Below are 26,097 nucleotides of genomic sequence, written 5' to 3'. Positions count from 1 at the left end.
TTTTTGTATAACTATGCTTGTCTCACTTATAATCAGCAGATGGCACTGTTGTCAAGAACGTCAGCACAAACGCCAGTGAGCCAAGCGTCCAAATGATAGGCTGGCTATATGTTTTAGTCCTACAGTCCTAGGGTATATAATATTGTGCACGTGCTGGGCCATGGCAGACTCAACCAAGTGAGATACAAATTTGCACAGGTAAATGGGACCCCCCCCCCCCCCAAAAAAAAAAAAAAGTGTATTTATGTGTACACAAATAGCATACACAAGATGTGATGAGTTGTAATATATTTATTACACGTGATTACAATAATTTGTTGCAGATTTGAGTTGACATGTAGTCTTGTTCACGTATTGAGAAGGAAGAGTAGCTAGAGCACATGGGCTGTATAGTTTGATGGGATGGCACGCCCTTAGAATCACATGACAGGTGATTGGTGRAGAGGCTTTATGATGAACACATTTATGGCATTGGCAGCGCCAAGGCACAGTCGGTCAAGGCGCGGAACATCCCATCGCTGAAGACACCACTTACAGTGCCAAGGACGTTTTTTAAATCCAAGGTKGTCGATAGTGTATTTTGCAAGTTGCAGGGGAGGAATACGCGCTGGAGAGCAAGTCTCCGAAGTCGAGGATATTATAGGTAATGCCGAGACACTTGTTTTCTTATTATTATTTACTTAGTAAAGTCCTACTCGCAGGTATTCATAATATAAGTAGATACGATTTAAAGCCTATCTGTAGCCGAATGTACGACGGCTTTGTGAATAAACACAATTTTAATTGTTCTATACTATTTTTTTCAAGTATGTTCAATACAATGACTTGCTTATGGAACAGGTGGATGAGCGCTGGGAAAATGACAGAATAAAACTTGTCTGAACATGACAATGCAGTTGTGTACAGTATGTGGTTTCAACAGTTTCTTAGCATTCCACGAGTATCTAAGCACTTGGCATGTAGCTTTATTTAAATAAAGTAGTAGTGGTTGTTTTTCTCAATTTGTTTTTGTTGCAGTTGCTTTCACACTTAGTAGTAAAATAATATGGTTTTCAGTTTATGTATGTACACAATTTATGTAAGAATAATGAGGAGAAAATGGGCTACATTGTATGCACACAAAGCAATTCCCTGCTTTTTAATGGTTTGTATGGGTTTCTGTTGATGAAATGCAGTTTTGATGTTTTCAGGGTAGGCTATAGTAGCCTATGATGTGTTAAATGATGTTGCAGCCTACTCACCCGAGTTTAATTGCAGACTATCAATTATGGACTGCATGACAAGCAGCTAAATATTTSTTGCTGTGAATGATATGGTAATTTGTAAGTATCAAGGCTGTAGTGCACCCAGCTGTGTGTGCTTGCCATCAAACAGCGAAGATGATTCATAGACCAGAAATGCTTGAGTGTCTTGAATATGGACRAAGAGTTGGAGGGGACTTGCACCCAGGATACAATGTATTCTGTTGCCATGCTCATCCGAAGTAGCCCAGGTTACATTAATCTGAATAAAATTCACCCTAAACACCAGTGGTTCATTGGTCTCCAAATTTTACTGAACAAAAATGTAAGTGCAACATGCAACAATTTCAAAGATTTTACTGTGTTACAGTTCATATAAGGAAATAAATCAATTGAAATAAATGCATTAGGCCCTAATCTATGGATTTCACATGAGTGGGAATACAGATATGCATCTGTTGATCACAGATACCTTTAAAAAAAGGTAGGGGCGTGGATCAGAAAACCTGTCAAATCAAATMATATTTTATTTKTCACATGGGCCGAAAACAACAGATGAAGACCTTACCGTAAAATGCTTACTTACAAGCCCTTAACCATCAATGCAGTTCAAGAAAGAGTTAAGAAAATATTTACTAAATAAAATTTAAAAAATACATTAAAATAACAAGGCTGTATACAGGGAGTACCAGTACCAAGTCAATGTGCAGGGGATACCTCGTCAGTTGTACAACTGAATGCATTCAACTGAAATCTGTCTTYCGCATTTAACCCAACCTCTCTGAATTAGAGAGGTGTGGGGGAACTGCTTAATCGACATCCACGTCATCAGCACCCAGGGAACAGTGGGTTAACTGCCTTGCTCAGGGGCAGAACGACAGATTTTTACCTTATCAGCTCGGGGATTTGATMTAGCAACCTTTCGGTTAATGGCACAACGCATCCTACCTGCCAGGCTACCTGCCAGGTACAGGTTAGTCGAGGTAATTTGTACATATAGGTAGGGGTAAAGTAATTATGCATATAAAATAAACAGCGAGTACCAGCAGTGTAAAAACAAAGGGAGAGGGGAGTCAATGTAAATAGTCTGGTTGGCCATTTGATTAATTGTTCAGCAGTCTTATGGCTTGAGGGTAGAAGCTGTTAGTGAGCCTTTTGGTCCTTGACTTGACGCTCCGGTACCGCTTGCCTTGCGGTAGCAGAGAACACTCTATGACTTGGGTGACTGGAGTCTTTAATAATTTTGGGGCSTTCCTCTGACACCGCCTAGTATATAGGTCCTGGATTGGCAGGAAGCTTGGCCCCAGTGATGTACAGTTGAAGTCTGAAGTTTACATACACTTTAGTTGGAGTCATTAAAACTCGTTTTTCAACCACAATTTCTTTTCAACAAACTATAGATTTGGCAAGTCGGTTAGGACATCTACTTTGTGCATGACAAGTAATTTTTCCAACAATTGTTTACAAACAGATTATTTCATTTATAATTCACTGTATCACAATTCCAGTGAGTCAGAAGTTTACATACACTAAGTTGACTGTGCCTTTAAACAGCTTATAAAATTCCAGAAAATTATGTCATGGCKTTAGAAGCTTCTGATAGGCTAATTKACATCATTTGAATCAATTGGAGGTGTACCTGTTGATGTATTTCAAGGCCTACCTTTAAACTCAGTGCCTCTTTGCTTGACATCATGGGAAAATCAAAAGAAATCAGCCAAGACCTCAGAAAAAAAATTGTAGACCTTCACAAGTCTAGTTCATCCTTGGGAGCAGTTTCCAAACGCCTGAAGGTACCATGTTCATCTGTACAAACAATAGTACGCAAGTTTTAACAGCATGGGACCACRCAGCCGCCATACCGCTCAGGAAGKAGACGTGTTCTGTCTCCTCGAGATGAACGTACTTTGGTGCGAAAAGTGCAAATCAATCCCAGAACAACAGCAAAGGACCTTGTGGAGATGCTGGAGGAAACAGGTACAAAAGTATCTACATCCACAGTAAAACAAGTCCTATATCAACATAACTTGAAAGGCCGCTCAGCATGGAAGAAGCCGCTGCTCAAAAACCGCCAGAAAAAAGCCAGACTACGGTTTGCAACTGCTCATGGGGACAAAGATAATACTTTTTGGAGAAATGTACTCTGATCTGATGAAACAAAAATAGAACTGTTTGGCTATAATGACCATCGTTATGTTTGTAGGAAAAGGGGGGAAGCACGGGGGTGGCAGCATCATGTTGTGGGAGTGCTTTGCTGCAGGAGGGACTGGTGCACTTCACAAAATAGATGGCATCATGAGGAAAGAAAATTATGTGGATATTTTGAAGCAACATCTGAAGACATCTGTCAGGAAGTTAAAGCTTGGTCGCAAATGGGTCTTCCAAATGGACAATGACCCCAAGCATACTTCCAAAGTTGTGGCAAAATGGCTTATGGACAACAAAGTCAAGGTATTGGAGTGGCTATCACAAAGCCCTGACCTCAATCCTATAGAAARTTTGYKGGCAGAACTGAAAAAGTGTGTGCGAGCAAGGAGGCCTACAAACATGACTCAATTACAMCAGCTCTGTCAGGGGGAATAGGCCAAAATTCACCCAACTTATTGTGGAAGGCTACCCAAAATGTTTGACCCAAGTTAAACAATATAATGGCAATGCTAACAAATACTAATTGAGTGTATRTAAAATAAATAAAAGCTGAAATCATTCTCTCTACTATTATTCTGACATTTCAYATTCTTAAAATTAAGTGGTGATCCTAACTGACCTAAGACAGGGAATTGTAACTACGATTAAATGTCAGGAATTGTGAAACTGAGTTTAAACGTATTTGGCTAAGGTGAATGTTAACTTCTGACTTCAACTGTACGTACGGTCACTGTGGGGACGACGTTGTCGATGCACTTATTGATGAAGCCGGTGACTGAGGTGGTGTACTCCTCAGTACCATTGGATGAATCCCAGAACATATTCCAGTCTGTGCTAGCAAAACAGTCCTGTAGCGTAGCATCCGCGTCATCTGACCATTTCCGTATTGAGCGAGTCACTGGTACTTCCTGTTTTAGTTTTTGCTTGTAAGCAGGAATCAAGACGATGCGTCTCTGTGTGTRGAGTAAAGGTGGTCTAGAGTTTTTTTGTTCTCTGGTTGCACATGTTACATGCTGGTAGAAATGAGGTTAAACTGATTTAAGTTTGCCTGCATTAAAGTCCCCGGCCACTAGGAGCGCCGCTTCTGGATGAGCATTTTCTGGTTTGCTTATGGCCTTATAGAGTTGGTTGAGTGCGATCGTAGTGCCAGCATCTGTTTGTGTTGGTAAGTAGACGGCTACGAATAATACAGATGARAACACTCTCGGTAGATAGTGTGGTCTACAGYGTATCATGAGGTACTCTACCTCAGGCGAGTAATACCTCGAGACTTCTTTAATATTAGACATTGCGTACCAGCTGTTATTGACAAATAGACACACAACCCTGCCCCTCGTCTTACCAGACATAGCTTCTCTGTCCTGCCGATGCAGGGAAAACCCAGCCAGCTCTATATTATCCATGTCGTCGTTCAGCCACGACTCGGTGAAACATAAGATATTACAGGTTTTAATGTCCCGTTGGTAGGATAGTCTTAATCGTATCCATTTTATTTCCCATTGATTGCACGTTGGCCAATAGTAAGGATGGTAGAATAGATTTACTGACTCGCCTATGAATTCTCTGAAGGCAGCCCGACCTCTGCCACCTTTTTCTATCTCTTTTCTTCACGCAAATGACAGGGATTTGGGCCTGGTCTCGAGAAAGCAGTATATCCTTCGGGTCAGACYCGTTAAAGAAAAAATCTTTGTCCAGTTCGAGGTGCGTAATTGCTGTTCTAATATCCAGAAGCTCTTTTCGGTCATAAGAGATGGTAGCAGCAACATTATGTACAAAAATAAGAGAAAACTAACAAAATAGCAAAGTTGGTTAGGAGCTCGTAAAACGGTAGCCATCCCCTCCGGCGCCATTGTGTGATCACCATTTGCCTCATGCAGCGTGACACATCTTCTTTGCATAGAGTTGATCAGGCTGTTGATTGTGGCCTGTGGAATGTTGTCCCACTCCTCTGAAATGGCTGTGCGAAGTTGCTGGATATTGGCGGGAMCTGGAACACGCTGGTGTACACGTCAATCTAGAGCATCCCAAACATGCTCAATAGGTGACATGTCTGGTGAGTATTCAGGCCATGGAAGAACTGGAACATTTTCAGCTTCCAGGAATTGTGTACATATCCTTGCGACATGGGGCCATGCATTATCATACTGAAACATGAGGTGATGGCGGCAGGTTAATGGTACGAAAATTGGCTTCAGGATCTCGTCACAGTATCTCTGTACATGCAAATTGATGATAAAATTAAATTGTGTTYGTTGTCCATAGCTTATGCCTGCCCATACCATAACCCCACAGCCACCATAGGGCACTATGTTCACAACATTGACATCAGTAAATCACTCGTCCACACAACGCTATACACGAGGTCTGCAGTTGTGAGGCTGGTTGGACGTCCTGCCAATTCTCTAAAACAACGTTGAAGGAGGCTTGTGGTAGAGAAGTTATCATTCAGTTCTCTTGTTAAAGCTCTGGTGGAGTCAGCGTGCAAATTCTCGTTCAAAACTTGAGGCATCTGTGGYATTGTGTTGTGTGACAAAACTGCACATTTTAGAGTGGCCTTTTATTTTCCCCRGCACAAGGTGCACCTGTGTAATTATCATGCTGTTTTAATCAGCTTCTTGATATGCCACGTCTGTCAGGGGAATGGATTATCTTGGCAAAGGAGAAATGCTCACTAACAGGGATGTAAACAAATTTGTGCACAAAATTTAAGATAAGCTTTTTATGCGTATGGAAAATTACAGGGATCTTTTATTTCAGCTCATGAAACATGGGACCAACACTTTACATGTTGCGTTTATATTTTTGTTCAGTATCATTCACAATACTGTTGTTATCACAGAGAGAGGGTGCTTGTTGCATTCTTTTTAAAATGTTTTATTGTATAGATTTTATAGATAGATCTCTGTATAGATCCCCCAATTGGTAGTTACAGTCCTGTCCCATCGCTGCAACTCCCGTACGGACTTGGGAGAGGTGAAGGTCGAGAGCCGTCCTCTGAAACACATCCCACCCAAGCCACACTGCTTCTTGACACAACTCCCGCAACACCCGCCAGCCACACCAATGTGTTAGAGGAAACACTGTACACCTGGCGAACGTGTTAGTGTGCATTGCGCCCAGCCCGCCACAGGAGTTGCTAGTGCGTGATGGGACAGGACCATCCCTGCTGGCCAAACCCTCCCCTAACCCGGACGACGCTGGGCCAATTGTGCGCCGCMCCATGGGTCTCCCGGTTGCAGCCGGCTGCGACAGAGCCTGGACTCAAACCAGGTTCTCTAGTGGCACAGCTAGCACAGTGATGCAGTGCCTTAGACCATTGCGACACTCGGCAGGCCCCTCAATCTTAATCTATTGAAGATACACTTGATTCATCAATAACTATTTGATTGTACTGTAAAAAAAATGCCAACTTAACCAATTGCTTAATCAGTGTTATTCTGTGAGTTGAATGGACTTCAAAAGGACAAGAATTTAAGCTAATGTGTTCAAGTTTGTTTACTCAACAAACTCTGCTTGAAGTGAGCTGAATTTGAAAAAGCTTGTTAAGTAAAATTACAAATTAATGTTTGCTCAAAACCACTCAAAACAACCCCCATCATTATCATATTTCCCAGCATGCTCTACTGCAGGATGMTTTTCAGAATTGTTTGCTTAAATACCTGTGKTCTTGCTTGTACATTGATTGGTTTATTAATCTTATGCTACACAAACATAAATAACATACATTTTTCTAAACTAATCCAATTTTGTTGTAGTTGGACTTTTTGCACCTGTTACTGAGATAGCTGTTCCAGTTTATATGATTTAGGTAGTCTCAATTTTCCCTGCCCTGACAGTCCTTCTCAATGTAGGTTGTGGTTGATTTAAAAGTTCCAATTGTTGCATATCCTSACTCTGGCTGGATTCCAATAAGAATTACACATCACTTTGCAAGCCAGCATAATGTGACTTGCAGGCTTGATGTGGCCTGTAAGCCAGGAGTTTCAGACCACTGTGTTAGGGTGTAACTAGGCCCTCAAAGAAAGGCCTTATGATTTATGTAATGTATTGTCATCATTTTACACTAAGAAATATGCAAATAAGGTATAATAAATTCTCAAGTTGAATTGTATGTTCATTTAACCATCAATTCAAAGTTGAGTGAACATACAATTCAACTTGACAATGTATGTTGATTCAGCTACAGTATATGCCCAAATGTTGAGCAAACTCACCAGCCTGTTGCAGCTGGTTGCCTTACAATTGTACGTTTAATTATTATTATTCTAATTATTATTTTTCTATTTGGAGTTTAAATTAATGTGAGGAAATACTAGTTATTTCCAACATACAAAGAATATTCAAAGGAGAGTTTGCATGTACAGTATAAGCTTATATCATGCACTAAGTCACAGAATGAGGAAGAAAAGACATAACCATAGAAGCAGATCAGGGCATTATACTCTGAGGATCAAACCGTGTGTTTAATACCAACAGGAGTAGTCCTCCTTCCAGTCCTAGGTTTGAATAATTATTCTGTCAACTCACATGGCTATGGCATTGTGAGTCATCTACAGGAGGTAATCCTCAGTCAGATACTGGAGGGAGGGCTTGAAAAATCACAGGGAAGACAATTTCTTTTGTTGATTTTAGAGCCCGAACGATGTGTTTTTTGATACCGATTCTGATTTTTTGGGGGGGGCAAAACGTACCATTACTAATGTATCTGCCGATAAACTGTTTCACAGCAGGAACATTTTTCCACACTGAGTTCTCATAAATTGCCATCCAAAAGAGCGATTGTACAATACCTATGCTTCAGATGTTGATTTCATACATTGTGACAATAATGACACATCATGAGAATGGTGTGTTCAGATAAGCATGCAATTTCCTTTTCTCATTCTATTTATTGAATATCGGTTATCGTGGCGTTATCGACCAATATGGAGTTAAAAGGCCAATATCTGCCGATTTAATAGTGGTAAACCGATATATCAGTCAGGCTCTAGTTATTATATATCATTTTCATACTAGCAAAGAAAAGCAGCTGTTGCTGCTCTGCTTAGGCTCCCTTCAAGGAATGTTCTACCAGAGTTCACTCAATGAATGATACTAGTGGACAGACCTCTGGGTAGCCTATGTATGGTGCTGGACACTCCTGTTTTGAGGTGTCGAAGATAAAAAAACAGACAAGCTAGTGAAAGGGATCTGCTGTGTTATTACATATAAAAAAACACACTTAAAGCGGCTATCAACAGTTGAAACAATAACAAAGCACTGATTTGCTACAAAGCTGAGGGATGGGGCTGAAGAAATGGAACCACTCATATTCATAGACAGAGCTATGGATGCAAGGACTGATCATCCATGACATCACAATTTAGTTTTAACCATGTTTTGAGGCTATACAGTGTTTGTTTGCATTTACTTTGTTTACAGTACAGTAAAACAAGTTTATATTGTGGGTTCTGATGGGGTACGACAGTTGAACTAAGCTCATGAGGCAGTTATTTTTTAAGAATCAAATCAGTACATATCATTYATTTATAAGTCCAAAAATGGATGTAGCTACTGCAGATTGCCCATTTAATATACTGTATGTGTAGAAAGTCAAGACAACACATTGGCAGTCCCACAGCTCCAGAGTGTAAATTCCTCTTGGTAATGAGTGTGTTGGGCGGCAGTCAGTGGGGCTGTGCTCTGAGGATCATGTGSTCAGACAAATGGATAAGGCCCATTATTTGTCCTGAGCTCTGTTTTATGCCGCTCCCCGGCCCCATGTGAAACAGTATGCGATTGTATGTCTTTGAGATGACAAATCCTTCCAGGACCCAGGCCAAATGCGTAAACAGATATTACAATTCTTTAGCAACTTCCCCCTCAGGATGACCGTAAATGCTATTTTATTTCTGCAGGATTTTATGTTTGCATGGCATTTGGACTGCTATGCATTGCCTGGATATGTTCTGTATGGAAATCATTGAACATCCATGCTTTAGTTACAAGTAAACCAGAGTCGTATGCAGAAATGTCTAATCTTTTTAATAACAAACATATTACTTAAGTTATTGATCCTGGGGTCCACCAGTGACATTCTTCAACCTGTGTGCTTCCCCCCTAACTGTGATGAGAGTTCAGACAAAGGTGAGCGACCTCTACCAGGCCAGGACATTTACTTTCTCCCTGCTTGACAAAAGATGTAAAGCTCCATGGTAAACAGGCAGTTAGCCGGAAGCCAAAAAGAGAGGTTGAAGTGAACATCGTTTTAATCGGACAAAGTTATATGACCATCGCCTGTCAAGGCAAATCAAGCTAAAGCTTTCAGCAGAGCAGAGAAGTGTTGAGTGGTGAGTGATTGCGGGAGGGAAAAAATACTGTGGGACGTAGTTTGACGGTTTTTCCATGCAGGTTTGTTGTTTCCCAGTTGGAGTTCCTTAGCTAATCAGGTATCCCTGTGTTCTCTAGGAATATGATCCCTAAAACAACTAGCTCCACTCCCAGCTCAGATGGGGGTTCTGCCTGAACGATGAGCTGTTACAACATTTGGATTTTGAAAACTGTAATGAGTCCTGTGTGTAGCTGGTGTAGAGAGTCAGGCACAGGACAGCAGATACGAGTAAATCAACGTGCTTTACTCAAAAAAGACAAATATACAAAGTAACATCTAGAGCATACACAGACGGACCAAAATTACAATAAACAATCACTCACAAAACCCATGGGGGGAACAGAGGGTTAAATAAAATAAACAAGTGATTGTGAGATTGAAAACAGGTGTGAAATACACAGACRAAACAAATGGAAAAATGAAAAGTGGATCGGCGGTAGCTAGAAAGCCGGTGACGTCAACCCCGAACGCCGCCCGAACAAGGAGAGGGACCGACTTCGGCGTAAGTCGTGACAAAAACAATGCACTTTTTTATTAATAAAAATAAATAATAATAATAAAATTGTTTAGAACTAGGACAGAAGAATTTATAACTGACTTTTTTAGACATAACATAGGTACAGCAGATCCCCATATTGTATGGGACACTTTTAAGTGTGCCTTTAGAGGCCATGCAATTCAGTACTCATCTATAAAACAAAAGCAATTTCGATCAAAAGAGTACWTATTAACAAAGGAAATTGAAGGACTAACAGTACAGTTAGATAACAATAAAAACGGTACCATAGAGGCACAGAATAAGTTAGAGGAAAAACAAAAAGAAATGGAGGAACTTATTCAAGAAAGATCCAGTGTAATATATTACAAAAATAAAGCTAACTGGATGGAATATGGGGAAAAATGCACCAAATTCTTTTTCAATCTTCAATATAGAAATGCTACCAAAAAAAACGTATTAAAACTTGTTACAAATGATGGAGTCACGCATGATTCACCAAATGATATTTTGAAAGAGGAAGTAAAGTACTTTAAGAATATTATTTTCGTTTCAGGCTCCTTCCATTCTCACCCAACTGAAACTAATTGGATGGATTTTTTCCCTAATAATAATGTAAAATTAACATCTGTACAGAGAAGAACTCATGTGAAGGCCTAATTACAGAGGAGGAACTACTTGATGCAATTGGGCCTTTAAGGATGGGAAAACTCCAGGACTGGATGGCATACCAGTGGAAGTAACAAACATTTTTTTTATATACTCAAAGGACCACTATTAGCTTGTTTTTAACCACTCCATATAAATGATAGATTATCAGACACGCAACAAGAAGGTGTGATATCATTATTACTGAAACAGACCCAAGTGGTATATATAAAGATCCAGTCCATTTAAAAAATTGGAGACCTCTTACACTTCAGTGTTGTGATGCAAAAATCCTAGCAAAATGCTTGGCGCATAGAATAAAAAAAAGTTTTGTCAGATATTATTCATCCTAATCAGACAGGTTTTTACATGGACGTACATTGGAAGATAATATAAGGCAAGTACTGGAAACAATAGAACAACTATTGAAATATCAGGGACAACCAGGCCTGGTTTCATAGCTGATTTGAAAAGCTTGATAAAAGTAACGACTGGAGTTTATATATAAATGCTAGAATATTTCAATTTTGGGGAATCTTTATAAAATGGGTAAAAATATGTATAGTAACCCTAGGTGTAAAATAGTAAATAATGGCTACATCTCAGAAAGTTTTAAACTATCTAGAGGAGTAAAACAAGGTTGTCCACTATCGGCATATCTATTTATTAGCGCATCGAAAATGTAGCTGTTTAAAATAGATCAAACATTAATATTAAGGGATTAGAAATCCAGGGCCTAAAAACTAAGGGTTCATTGTACGCTTGATATTCATGTTTTCTTTTTAAAACCACAACTAGAAATCTTCCACGGCCTCTTAGAGGATCTAGAACATTTGCTATCCCTTCGGATTAAAAACCAAATTATGATAAAGTACCATATTACGTATTGGATCACAAAAAATACACATTTTACATTGCCATGTAGTTTACCAATTAAATGGTCTGACGGTGATGTGGACATACTCGGTATACAAATCCCAAAAAAGAAAAAATGATCTCACTCCAATAAATTTTATAGAAAGTTAGCAAAAATAGATAAGATCTTGCTACCATGGAAAGGAAAATACCTGTCTATTTGTGGGAAAATCACCCTGATTAACTCTTTATCATATCACAGTTTACCTATTTGCTTATGGTTTTGCCTACACCTAGTGACCTGCTTTTTAAATTATATGAACAAAAAATATTTCAATTTTATTTGGAACGCAAGCCAGATAAAATTAAAAGGGCCTATTTATATAACGAATATGAATTCGGAGGGCAGAAATTATTAAATATTAAAGCATTAGACCTCTCACTAAAGGCATCAGTCATACAAAAGTTATACTTAAACCAAATGTTCTCTAGTTATTGGTACGAATGTCTCATCCTATGTTCAAGAAGGGCCTTTTTCCCTTTATTCAGATTACACCTGCTCACTTTCGGTTGCTTGAAAAGGAAATAATCTCCAAAATATCTTTATTTTTAAACAAGCCTTTAGAAAGTTGGTTGCAATTTCAGTTTAATCCACCTGAAAGGACGGAACAAATAGTACAACAAATCTTGTGGTTAAATTCAAATATAGTAATTGATAAAAAAACTGTATTTATCGAAGAAATGTTTAAAAAAGGTATAATTTTTGTGAATGATATCATAAATAGGACTGGTGAGTAATGTCACACATGCAGCTAACACAGACAATGGAAATGTCTGCTCTACCCAAAATTACAACAATTAATTGCAGCATTACCACAAAAATGGAAGAGGCAGGTGGAGGATAAAAGTAAGGAACTTGTATGTCGGCCTTATATTAAAGAACATAAATGATTAAAGAAAAGTGTGATAAATAAAAACATATACCAATTTCATTTAAGGACCAAAAAACTTACAGCTGTGCCATATAAATTGCAAAATAGTTGGGAAGAGATTTTCGATTTACCCATTCCATGGCACATGGTTTATGAATTGACACGCAAAACAACGCCGGATTCAAAACTTCGAATTTTTCAATTTAAAATATTGTACAAAATTCTTGCAACTAATAGAATGTTATATATATGGGGGATACAATCTTCTCAGCTCTGTAGATTCTGCTGTGAGGAGGCAGAGTCATTAGACCATTTATTTTGGTATTGTCCGCATGTAGCTCGTTTTTGGTCACAGGTCCAGGAATGGTTGAAGAATTGCAACATTTGCGTAGAACTAACGCTACAGATAGCAATACTGGGGGATTTGAAAAGCCATAGTCAATCAATCAATAATATAATAATTATTTTAGCAAAAATGTTTATTTTCAATTTACAATCGTGGAAGCTATGAGAATAGGAAGATTCAAATCTTTTGTGAAGCATCACAGCACAGCTGAAAAATATATGGCAAATAAAAATCCGAAATGATGATGTTGGAAGATAGATGGGAAAGGTTGAGTGGAGCTGAAGGGTGGGACTAATAACAAGATAACAATGTAGGGCATACGGATCTGTGAAATGTGTAAGGTGCGGAGCTATTGTGAAATAGCACAGTTACAAGTGGAAATCAAACTGGATGGACAACAGAAATAGAGGAAGGACTAAGAACAAACAAGAGAGAACTATTATAAAGTAGACTGTGTCTGTAAATGTGTATAAGATGTATAAATTGAAGGTAAAAACAGAAATGTTTATCAGTTTACTCCAATTGGGGATCGGTGGTAGGGTTTGCAGGAATAATAATAAAGTATACTCTTTAAAAAAAAGTATGTATGTCTATGTAGGTATGTGTATGTATATATGTGTATATGTATGCATACGTGAATGGATATATATATTTACCCAAAAAAATATGGGGGATTGGAAATGATGCAGACAATTACATTGGAAACAACATTCTTTCCGCAATATTAAGCTGATCCACCCACCCCAAAAAAATAAAAAAAATAAAAAAATAACTTTATTTAACCAGGTAGGCTAGTTGAGAACAAGTTTTCATTTACAACTGCGACCTGGCCAAGATAAAGCAAAGCAGTTCGACACAAATAACAACACATGGAATAAACAAACATACAGTCAATAATACAGTAGGAAAAAAWAWATATATACAGTGTGTGCAAATGAGGTAATATAAGGGAGGTAAGGCAATAAAATAGGCCATAGTGGTGAGGTAATTACGATATAGCAATTAAACACTTGAGTGAGATGTGCAGAAGATGAATGTGGAAGTAGAAATACTGGGGTGCAAAAGAGCAAAATAAATACAGTATGGGGATGAGGTAGTTGGATGGGCTATGTACAGGTGCAATGATCTGTGAGCCGCTGACAGTTGTTGCTTGAAGTTAGTGAGGGAGATAAATCGAATGTTTTTATATAGCCTTCTTAGATCAGCTGATATCTCAAAGTGCTGTACAGAAACCCAGCCTAAAACCCCAAACAGCAAGCAATGCAGGTGTAGAAACACAGTGGCTAGGAAAAACTCTCTAGAAAGACCAAAACCTAGGAAGAAACCTAGAGAGGAACCAGGCTATGAGGGGTGGCCAGTCCTCTTCTGGCTGTGCCGGGTGGAGATTATAACAGAACATGGCCAAGATGTTCAAATGTTCATAAATGASCAGCATGGTCAAATAATAATAATCACAGTAGTTGTCGAGGGTGCAACAGGTCAGCACCTCAKGAGTAAATGTCTGTTGGCATTTCATAGCCGATCATTGAGAGTATCTCTACCGCTCCTGCTATCTCTAGAGAGTTGAAAACAGCAGGTCTGGGACAGGTAGCACATCCGGTGAACAGGTCAGGGTTCCATAGCCGCAGGCAGAACAGTTGAAACTGGAGCAGCAGCACGGCCAGGTGGACTGGCGACAGCAAGGAGTCATCATGCCGGGTAGTCCTGAGGCATGGTCCTATGGCTCAGGTCCTCTGAAAGAAAGAAAGAAAGATAGAGAGAGCATACTTAAATTCACACAGGACACCGGATAAGACAGGAGAAGTACTCCAGATATAACAGACTGACCCTAGCCCCCCGACACATAAACTACTGCASCATAAATACTGGAGGATGAGACAGGAGTGGTCAGGAGACACTGTGGCCCCATCCGATGATACCCCCGGACAGGGCCAAACAGGCTGGATATAACCCCACCCACTTTGCCAAAGCATAGCCCCCACACCACTAGAGGGATATCTTCAACCACCAACTTACCATCCTGAGACAAAGCCGGGTATAGCCCACAAAGATCTCCGCCACGGCACAACCCAAGGGGGGACGCCAACCCAGACAGGAAGACCACGTCAGTGACTCAACCCACTCAAGTGACGCACCCCCCCCTAGGTACGGCATGGAAGAGCACCAGTAAGCCAGTGACTCAGCCCCTGTAATAGGGTTAGAGGCAGAGAATCCCAGTGKAGAGAGGGGAACCGGCCAGGCAGAGACAGCAAGGGCGGTTCGTTGCGCCCCAGTGCCTTTCCGTTCACCTTCACACTCCTGGGCCAGACTACACTCAATCATAGGACCTACTGAAGAGATGAGTCTTCAATAAAGACTTAAAGGTTGAGACCGAGTCTGCGTCTCTCACATGGGTAGGCAGACCATTCCATAAAAATGGAGCTCTATAGGAGAAAGCCCTGCCTCCAGCTGTTTGCTTAGAAATTCTAGGGACAATTAGGAGGCCTGCGTCTTGTGACCGTAGCGTACGTGTAGGTATGTACGGCAGGACCAAATCGGAAAGGTAGGTAGGAGCAAGCCCATGTGATGCTTTGTAGGTTAGCAGTAAAACCTTGAAATCAGCCCTTGCCTTAACAGGAAGCCAGTGTAGGGAGGCTAGCACAGGAGTAATATGATCAAATTGTTTGGTTCTAGTCAGGATTCTAGCAGCCGTATTTAGCACTAACTGAAGTTTATTTAGTGCTTTAGCYGGAAAGTAGAGCATTGCAGTAGTCTAACCTAGAAGTAACAAAAGCATGGATACAGTTTTCTGCATCATTTTTGATCAGAAAATTTCAGATTTTTACAATGTTACGTAGATGGAAAAAGCTGTCCTTGAAACAGTCTTGATATGTTCGTCAAAAGAGAGATCAGGGTCCAGAGTAACGCCGAGGTCCTTCACAGTTTTATTTGAGACGACTTTACAACCATCAAGATTAATTGTCAGATTCAACCGAAGATCTCTTTGTTTCTTGGGACCTAGAACAAGCATCTCTGTTTTGTCCGAGTTTAAAAGTAGTAAGTTTGCAGCCATCCACTTCTTATGTCTGAAACACAGGCTTCCAGCGAGGGCAATTTGGGGGCTTCACCATGTTTCACTGAAATGTACAGCTGTGTGTCATCCGCATAGCAGCGAATGTTAACATTATGTTTTCGAATGACATCCCCAAGAGGTAAAATATATAGTGAAAACAATAGTGGTCCTAAAACGGAACCTTGAGGAACACCGGAATTTACAGTTGATTTGTCAGAGGACAAACCATCCACAGAGACAAAATGATATCTTTCCGACAGATAAGATCTAAACCAGGCCAGAACTTGTCCGTGTAGACCAATTTGGGCTTCCAATCTCTCCAAAAGAATGTGGTGATAGATGGTATCAAAAGCAGCACTAAGGTCTAGGAGCACGAGGACAGATGCAGAGCCTCGGTCTGACACCATTAACAGGTAATTTATCACCTTCACAAGTGCAGTCTCAGTGCTATGATGGGGTCTAAAACCAGACTGAAGCATTTCGTATACATTGTTTGTCTTCAGGAAGGCAGTGAGTTGCTGCGCAAAAGCTTTTTTAATTTTTATTGAGAGGAATGGGAGATTCGATATAGGCCGATAGTTTTTTAKATTTTCTGGGTCAAGGTTTGGCTTTTTCAAGAGAGGCTTTATTACTGCCACTTTTAGTGAGTTTGGTACACATCCAGTGGATAGAGATAAGAGTCTCCAGCTTCAGCGATGTTTGTAGTTCGTTCYAGTCATTGGCAGCAGAGAACTGGAAGGCGGCCAAAGGAGGAATTGGCTTTGGGGGTGACCACTGAAATATACCTGCTGGAGCGCGTGCTGCGTTTGGGTACTGCTATGGTGGCCAGTGAACTGAGATAAGGCGGGGCTTTACCTAGCAAAGACTTAGTTCTGTGTTTGTCTTGGTCTATTTATCTATGTCAAGAATTTAGAGTCTCTATCTCACTAGATGGTTCTTCTACAGAGATTAGAGGATGTTATTAATATTTGTAATCATTTCATAATTAAGAAAAAATCTCCCCAATTTCATGGTATACAATTGGTAGTTACATTCTTGTCCCATCACTGCAACTCCCGTTCGTACTTGGGAAAGGTCGAGAGCCGTCCTCTGAAACACATCCCACCCAAGCCACACTGCTTCTTGACACAACTCCCGCAACACCCACCAGCCACACCAATGTGTTTGAGGAAACACTGTACACCTGGCAACTGGCAACTGTGTCAGCTTGCACGGCGCCCGGCCCGCCACAGTAGTCGCTAGTGCACGACGGGACAAGAACATCCTTGCCGGCTAAACCCTCCCCTAACGACGCTGAGCCTATTGTGCACACCCCCATGGGTCTCCCGGTGGCAGCCGGCTTTGACAGAGCCTGGACTTGATCCAGGATCTCTAGGGGCACAGCGATGCAGTGCCTAAGACCACTGCGCCACTCGGGAGGCCCCAATATAATTATTTTAAACCCACTGAATATCCTGTGTTTCTATGTCAAATGGTCTTGTTATATTTCAGTCTTCTGTGATGTATATAAAATGTAATATTGAGTCTACAACATGTTGCAAACTCAAAATGTAATACATTTCAACTCTATATTTGACATGGTTCTTTTTTTAAGCCCATAACCATGTGTATGAGGTGTATACTTTTGTTTCAAAGTAGATTTGTTTAAGACTTCCAAGAATCACTGTGTGGCCCTGATTTAGCCCGCTGCAGTAAAAGGTAACTGAGGTGAAATATGTGCTTAGTGTTACAGGATGATGAGAAATAGGCCTACAGAACCTGGTAAAAGGATTGGTAGATTTTTTKGGGAACAAACAAGGTATGATGGATTTGGTGAGCCCACTGAGCCAAGCGAGGGGAAGGTCATGTTGTAGACAGTGAGGTGACACCTGATTGGCTGGACTTTCCAGAGTTGAGTTGAGTTTCTTCCTGGCCTTTTGTCTGATGTTTGTGACATATTAGAGTGCACCTGCTCGTGGATGACATTTCTCTGCTCCTGCAACCTGCACTCCGCCGCGTCACAGCTGCCAGGTGAGCGGAGCGATGATCGGCCCGGTGAGCTGGCAGGAAGTCAACCGGGTCTGGGTCATCTGTCCTGTCCTAACCCCACTCTAGAGCCCCGGTCTGGAAGACTCAGTGAAGATGAGTAATAACAGCTGACAGCTACTGATATGACTTTGTACTTGTCTTCCATGGAATACTTTGTACTTGTCTTCCATGGAATACCCTCCATACCAATGCAAGTGTAGACTGTTGAAGTTTGTTTGATTCCTTACCTATACAGTACTATGCATGCACCAACAGAATGAGTTTGAAAGTGAAGTATCTCACTCCAACAATGGCCCCACATTGGATGGGCTGATTTCATCTGTCAGTCCTGTGGTCTGAGCACATGTTGCCCACTGGTTATGAGACATGCTTTGCATAGTGTGACTGTAATGTTATCCTGTCATTTGAGCTGGGTTTGTTCTGGTTGAGCTGGCTTGTGGGTTAAGATGTTGACACCATGTAACCTTACTATGCTSTGTGCATCAGGAGTCATGTACTGCATATAGTGTAGGAGTCTGCTCTACCAGCCATTTTGAATGAGCTGCTGTTGATTTTTTTGTGGTTACAACACGGTTTCAAGGCAGAAGCAAAGCACACACAAACTCGTCATCTGGCAATGCTATGTGTCAGGCCCCCTGCCAACACTGTTACAATGAAGCCTTGTCTATTATGCAACAGATCACCTTTCTCACACAGGTCCCCAGTGCCACAGACACGAGTTGAGTCCACTTCTGTTTAGATGGCTACCTCTCAAGCGCCCAGCTGAAATGGAAGGCTGTATGAACTGAAGGCCTGCAGGCAGCTAGGCCTTCAGTTCAGCTCCGATGTGTCATCTTGTCAACTAGCACATGAACACATGTAAGTGGCAGAATGAGGCCCTGATAGGATGTTAGAGCTGTCAGTGGGGCTATGGCTTTGATGCTTATACTGTATATTAAGCCGTGTTGACACGCTGGTTCTATTGGTCTGCCCACTACTGCTGACACTGGTCTTTGTGCATGCTGGTCTCACTGCCTCAGGGTTAACTACTGTACAGTTCTACATGTCTAAATAATGGTGTGGAAAATGATTGGCATCACTTTGGCTTTGCTAGCCTCTAGCTACATGTTGGCACAATGTTGGAAAGAGAAACTTGGATTTAAAAAACTCTTCAGTTTCAAACACATGAAAAATATATATATTTTTTGTTGTTGTTGAAGAAATAGGATGTGTAGTGTGATCGTAAAGTAAATGTCCACTTTATCTGCAGGCAATTGTAAGCAAACCCTGTGATTAAATGTTTTTCCTGCTTCCCTGAGCTAGTAAAACCTCAAACGTAAAAACTGAAACATGCATGTTTACACTAGTCTACACATTCTCTCCCAGGGCCTCTTACATGCATGTTTACACTAGTCTACACATATCTTCCAGGGCTCTTACTATGTATGTTTACACTAGTCTACACATTCTCTCCCAGGCCTCTTACATGCATGTTTACACTAGTCTACACATTCTCTCCCAGGGCCTCTACATGCATGTTTACACTAGTCTACACATTCTCTCCCAGGGCCTCTTACATGCATGTTTACACTAGTCTAAACATCTTCTCCCAGGGCCTCTCACATGTATGGTAATAATGAGGTAGTGCTTATGACTACTGTGTTTTCTTGACTTTTATTTTATAATGTTGGAACCCTTTATCCGCCACTGAAAGGAAGCAATGCAGTTGTGAGATGTTGCGATCTCATATTTGCTTGACTGCTCTCAGTCACTTGATTGTTGACATGAGTATGACAGGGCCACTGCCAGGGCGATTACACTCGGGCCGCCTGATGTTGACATTTTGGAGAGCTAACGAAGCTCCAGCGAGGGGAGGTGGATGGGCTTAATATAGGGCTGACTAAGTAAAGCAAACCAAACCCAAGGTTACAGCAGGGTTCCCACGTCAACTGGCGGATTAGTTATTGGTTGATGAATTTGTAACCATCAGCCAGACTCCCATAAGTATAGTTTCTGTAGGATGCTTTAGAGAGATTTGATCGTTAAATACTCATGGCTTGGAATAAATCTGCTGAGGTATATTAAGCGGATGCATGTTTCTGTTGATGTGCAAAGTCCCATATAGCAGGTCTTTTCTGCTTTCTTTCAATTTATGATGTGTGAATTGTTAGCATTGCGTAATGTGTGAATTGTTAGCATTGCGTAATGTGTGAATTTTAGCATTGCGTAATGTGTGAATGTTAGCATTGCGTAATGTGTGAATTGTTAGCATTGCGTAATGTGTGAATTGTTAGCATTGCGTAATGTGCGAATTGTTAGCATTGCGTAATGTGCGAATTGTTAGCATTGTATGTGCGATGTTAGTTTGCATTACTGTTGAATGTTAGCTTTGCATACTGTGTGAATTGTTAGCTTTGCATACTGTGTGAATTGTTAGCTTTGCATACCTGTGTGAATTGTTAGTTTGCATACTGTGTGAATTGTTAGCTTTGCATACTGTGTGAATTGTTGCATTGCATTACTGTGTGATTGTTAGCATTGCAATACTGTGTGAATTGTTAGCATTTCATACTGTTGTGAATTGTTAGCATTTTTATCTGTGTGAATTGTTAGCATTTTATACTGTGTGAATTGTTAGCATTTTATACTGTGTGAATTGTAGCATTTTATAATGTGTGAATTGTTAGCATTTCATAATGTGTTGAATTGTCAGATTTGCAATACATGTGAATTTGAATTGTTTAGCATTTCATAATGTGTGAATTGGTAGCATTTCATAATGTGTGAATTTGTTAGGCATTTGCATAATGTGTGAATTGTTAGCATTTCATAATGTGTGAATTGTTAGCATTTCATAATGTGTGAATTGTTAGCATTTCATAATGTAATAATGACTTTTATTTTTTTATTCCATGAAAATGTAACTAATATTCTAGATGATATATTCACACATTTTAAAGGGTGGTGATTTCTTAATTTTCTGTAAGCATTAGTTAGTATGCGAGGGTCTATTTGAGTAAAGGTCAGAGTAGGGAAAATCCCCATCCATAAGTGTGGTCATCTTCTGTTCATCTCTTCTGCCTTCGTGGTCGAAATTCTTGGGTATTTCCTGCTCAACCCCTTATATTTGCGTTTGTGACATCCAGGCCTCCGGAGCTTTCTCACTCTCTCTCTCTGGGCTTCAGCAGCAGTTGGCTCTGCTTGTCCAAACAGGCCAGAGTCAATGAGGGAAAACAGTAAACTCACACCACTCTGTGCTTCACCCCACTTCACATGCTCTGGCATTTCTGTTCACATGACCCACCAGACTAATTGTTGAAAGCAGTAGGACCACTTCTTAGGCCCAGCCATTAGTGTCAGAAGACCTGAGAGTTACTCCAACAGATAAAGGTGGAATTTCTGTCTTCCTCTGGTAACTAGGGATAAACACTAGATTTTCAGGTATGTGAATTAAGCAGAAAAGTTTCACCCCCAAATCTGTAAGGCCTTGATGGCCTCCTTAAACAAATAATCAGGAATCATGTTAAAATGGCAATCGAATGCACTTCCTTCATTTGAACCTTGTGGCCATTTGACTTACACACAAGCCATCCTTTGGTCTGGTGGATGTGGGACTTTTCTGGTCCCTGTGAAAGAATGGGACACCGCTGGTGGCTGTACTGTAACTCTACCCAGCAGCACTCAGTGTGTCTGTCTTCAGCAGAGCATGAGGACTGCAGGCCGGGACAACCTGGACAAAAACAGGAACTTGATCTTCCTCCCAGTGTTACTACTGTGCCTGTCTGGCTCAAACAAAGCTCACCATTCATTATTCTATGTGCTAACTGCAAGGGACCACAGATATCATACCTTCTGATAAAAAATGTAATTATCATCTACACAACACATTGTGGACATTTCTGGACATTGTTCATCCAGAAATGTATTTCCATAGAAATKATCTTTATTACATCAATTTTGATCCTCAGACAATGGTCTTGAGTGGGCATTGAGCTCATCTGCTCATACAAGTATTGGTCTTTTCTCAGTTGGACTTTGTATTGAGGTGGAAACTTTCTTGTTAATCATTAGGCCTGTGTTCCATTGATATCTGTACTGCATGTAGCAGGTGAACAGCATTTTAATAAATTAAAAACCCTCCTGACATTTTTATTCTGATAATGATCAAACTTCATTATCACTGTGTTAATAAACATATTAATGATCTTACAGGCATCAKATATTGTTGTTGTAATCTCCCAGAGACTTTTGAATGGCAGCAGTACATTAGACAACACATGGTGATGATAGCGCTGGCTGAGAGAGAGCATCCCTCCAGTCCCAAGTGCTCAGCCAGAATCAGCTATTTCCTGGCCAGCGTGAAGGAATGCCTCAGGTCCACACTCTAATTACAACATCATAAAGTCCCCGTCAGGGGACAGATAGAGGGCCATGAGGATCTGACCAGTATTAAACACTGCTTCTTTTTATCAAGCTGGGAGCTTGGCGAATCTACTTTTTATAGTCCTTTGATAGGACTGGAGGGAAAATCAACTGTAAATAATCTGTCATACATTTTTTCAGGATTATAAGGTAAAGGCATGGAAATTGCAAAGCACTGTTTAGAGGTTCAGGCCTTCTCCCTTGTAGGAATGTTTAGAATAATTTAGGCCCTTAGAGGCAAGTTACTGTCTCTCCCTTTTTAAGCAGGTCCCATGCAGTGCTTATCAAAGTTCTCCAAATGGATAATGTGCAGAAACCAGATACAGAGCTGGATATCTGTAATGTACTTAGGACACTGTTCGGCATGTGATGTTTTCGGATGTCACTAATCATTTTACTGATAGCAGCAGAAGCACTCGGCTGCTTGGTGATTCTCCAAACTGTGGGTTTGCTCAGAAATGCACTTATGAAAGTCACTGAACGAGCAGAAGGACAGAATAGGGCTGCAATGACCTAGCAGACACAGCGGTTTGGCACTGTACGAACTATACACAGGTGCAGTGGATTTGTTTATTTATTTGTACAGACCAAGAACATCTTAAGATTTGAGAAAGTTATAGAGTTACAGTTCACAAGTTTCTAAAGACAGTGGCAAGGGATGATTCAATCTTCATATCGTATTCTTGTAAATCTTTTTTTTTGCCTAGATTTAATCATTTCAACAGCATAACACAGATATGATTCTATTTAGGCTACATATGTTACTTGTTAATAACTTCTTTGGGACTGGGGAGCAGTATTGCGTAGCTTGAGATAAAAGGTGCCCAGAGTAACTTGCCTGCTACTCAGTCCTAAAGCTTGAATATGCATATTATTAGTAGATTTGGATAGAAAAAACTCTGAAGTTTCTAAAACTGTTTGAATGATGTCTGTGAGTATAACAGAACTCATATGGCAGGCAAAAAACCTTGTTTTTGTGTGTGGCGCCGTACTCAAATTATTGCATGTGTGCTTTTTCCGAAAATTTTTGAAATCTGACCCAGCGGTTGCCATTAAGGAGAAGTCTTATCTATACTTATGCATAACATTGTATCTTTTATCAATAAAGTTATTATTATGAAGTATTTCTGTAAATTCTCCCGGATGTTTGGAGCAAAACATTACTGAACATAACGGCCAAATGTAACATTTTTGAAGATTTTGGGATATTAATAAAATGAGAACTTATCACACCAAACATACATGTTTGTTGTAACATGAAAGTCCTTGAGTGTCATCTGATGAAGATCATCAAATGTTAGTGATTAATTTTATCTCTATTTCTGCTTTTTGTGACTCCTCTCTTTTGGCTGGAAAATGCTGTGTTTTTCTGTGACTAGGTGCTGCACTAACATAACGTTTGGTGTGCTTTCGTTGTAAACCTTTTTGAAATCGGACACTGTGGCTGGATTTACAACAAGTTTATCTTTAAAATGGTGTAAAATACTTGTATGTTTGAGGAATTTTAATTATGAGATTTCTGTTGTTTTGAATTTGGCGCCCTGCAATTTCACTGGCTGTTGTTGAGGTGGGACGCTAGCGTCCCAAATATCCCAGAGAGGTTTTAAGGTAATATATGATTATCCAAACCAGCTCGGATTCAGTTTGTTTATGGAGTTTGTGCTTCAGGATAGGAGAGGTTTGTTGTTTTAACCTTCAGAGTTTTTTGGCACACCACATAAATGCCCCGGCAGCTCAATTTGGCTCAGCACGGAACCTCCAGGTTATGTAGCATTTGATGTGGTCTGTGGAGTAGTTTAAAAGTCCTTTATGTCTTTTCCAGACAGCAACACATTGTTCTAAACGTGCTGTTTTCTGCATTGTGAAAGTTGGCTATAGCTGAAATGTTGAGTTTTTGACAGAAATTTGCTCTGACGGCACCTGGCTAGATTTCACTCTCTGTCGAGTCCATGGCTTATCCAGCGAGGAGCAGGCCCAGGTGTTTGAATTGAAAATACACCTTGCGGCGGAGAAAGGTGCCGACCCATGGAACATTATTGTGAGAGACTGCTAGACTGCACTGTCAGGGGTAGAGGATGAAATGGGAAGACAAAGGGACATCCTGAGCACTGCTAGCTAATGTTATCCTCTTCAAACAGGCTCAGCCTACTCCTCTTTTCTGTGGTAAGAATGCCTGTGATAGCTGACTAGTGACACTGGGGCCAAATTAAATAGAAGGCTTTAGGTGCTGTAAGGTTATTGATGGGTCTGTTTGCTTGGTTATATATTAGTCATATTTGTGTCTGCAAAGTACCACCTCAATGCTTTGCACAGCAAAAAAGCATTAAGACCGGGCAGAAAATGTAGTTCTTATAACAAACTGCTGTCATGACAGGGTGTACAGATGCAGGATCTAGATTTGACCAGTTTCTCACAGAAGGAAAATAGTCCTTCAGCAACAGGGAATGTGAATTATTGTGTGTATTATATATAATGGGCATTTTGGTAGGGGTTGATATCTTTTCTGTTAAGTTAAGTCAATTATGAAATGTTAAAATGGAAATTACAAACTTTAGAAGCCTTTTTAATTTAACCTCAAATACACTACATGTTTGGATTTCTGCTATGCAGGACATTTCCTGCAACAACAGGGTGATCAAGTTTGTTTTGCTGGCAGTTTTTATTTACTGGGAAACTGTGATAATAAGGCGTCTCTGTTTCTACATAAACTATGAATAATAATGATAAATAAGTAGTAGGTAGTTTCACTGTGATTTTGMATATCTGGAAATCATAGGTTTATTACAGATAGCATATCTTATGTTCTAATATCATAATGAAGCTCTCATTTGTTTGCCACTTTCTTTTGTTACAGTTTGTTCTAATGGACTTGATACACAACAACAATAGTATCCTAATGCAGGGCAATAGCTCTACCAAGGTCATGTCTTCGAGCTACATTAGATTGTACAGAAGCAGACAGTAGACTGTATTATTCTCTTTGGCATGTCCATTAGTGCACTGCAGTACCCTGATCTCTTCATGGTCTTTAACTGCAGGCTTTAATTGGGTTTGTATGATCAGGCCAGTTATTAGAATAGCAGTGTCTGCTGCCCACTGTGATGCTGTTACACAGAGGAGCTGTCAGTACTACAGAGGCTCTGAATGAATGGAGCCATCACCCTCAGCCGTGTCCAGCTGAATCTGAACAGCCACATAATTAACACTGTTGACGCCTGGCTCCTTTCAAAGCCCTGCCTGCCTGTCCCTGCCTGCCATTCYGGCGTCTACAGTTGCCTTTTGTCACAGAGGCCTGTCGCTATGTCCTCAACGGATCACAGTCAATGGTCACATCTAATTATTTTTCCAGAGAAGATTACTTGAATAGCTATGTTTCCATTATGTCATATGATAGATAGTACAGAGTTAGTTGGTGGGAATGAAAGAGTTAAGCAGTCAAAGTTCAAGATGCTTGTATTGTCTTTGATCTTTGGAACTCATCATAGGTTGATGTGTGAGACAGATTTATTTCTTGGCACAGCAATCAATTTATCCGTCACGCTTCACTCTGATCCCTTTTGAGCCGTAATGAAAACAGACC

This window comes from Salvelinus sp. IW2-2015, linkage group LG4q.1:29 (assembly GCF_002910315.2).
Source record: "Salvelinus sp. IW2-2015 linkage group LG4q.1:29, ASM291031v2, whole genome shotgun sequence".
Lineage (NCBI taxonomy): Eukaryota > Metazoa > Chordata > Actinopteri > Salmoniformes > Salmonidae > Salvelinus > Salvelinus sp. IW2-2015.
Note: the sequence above shows the minus strand (reverse complement) of the source record.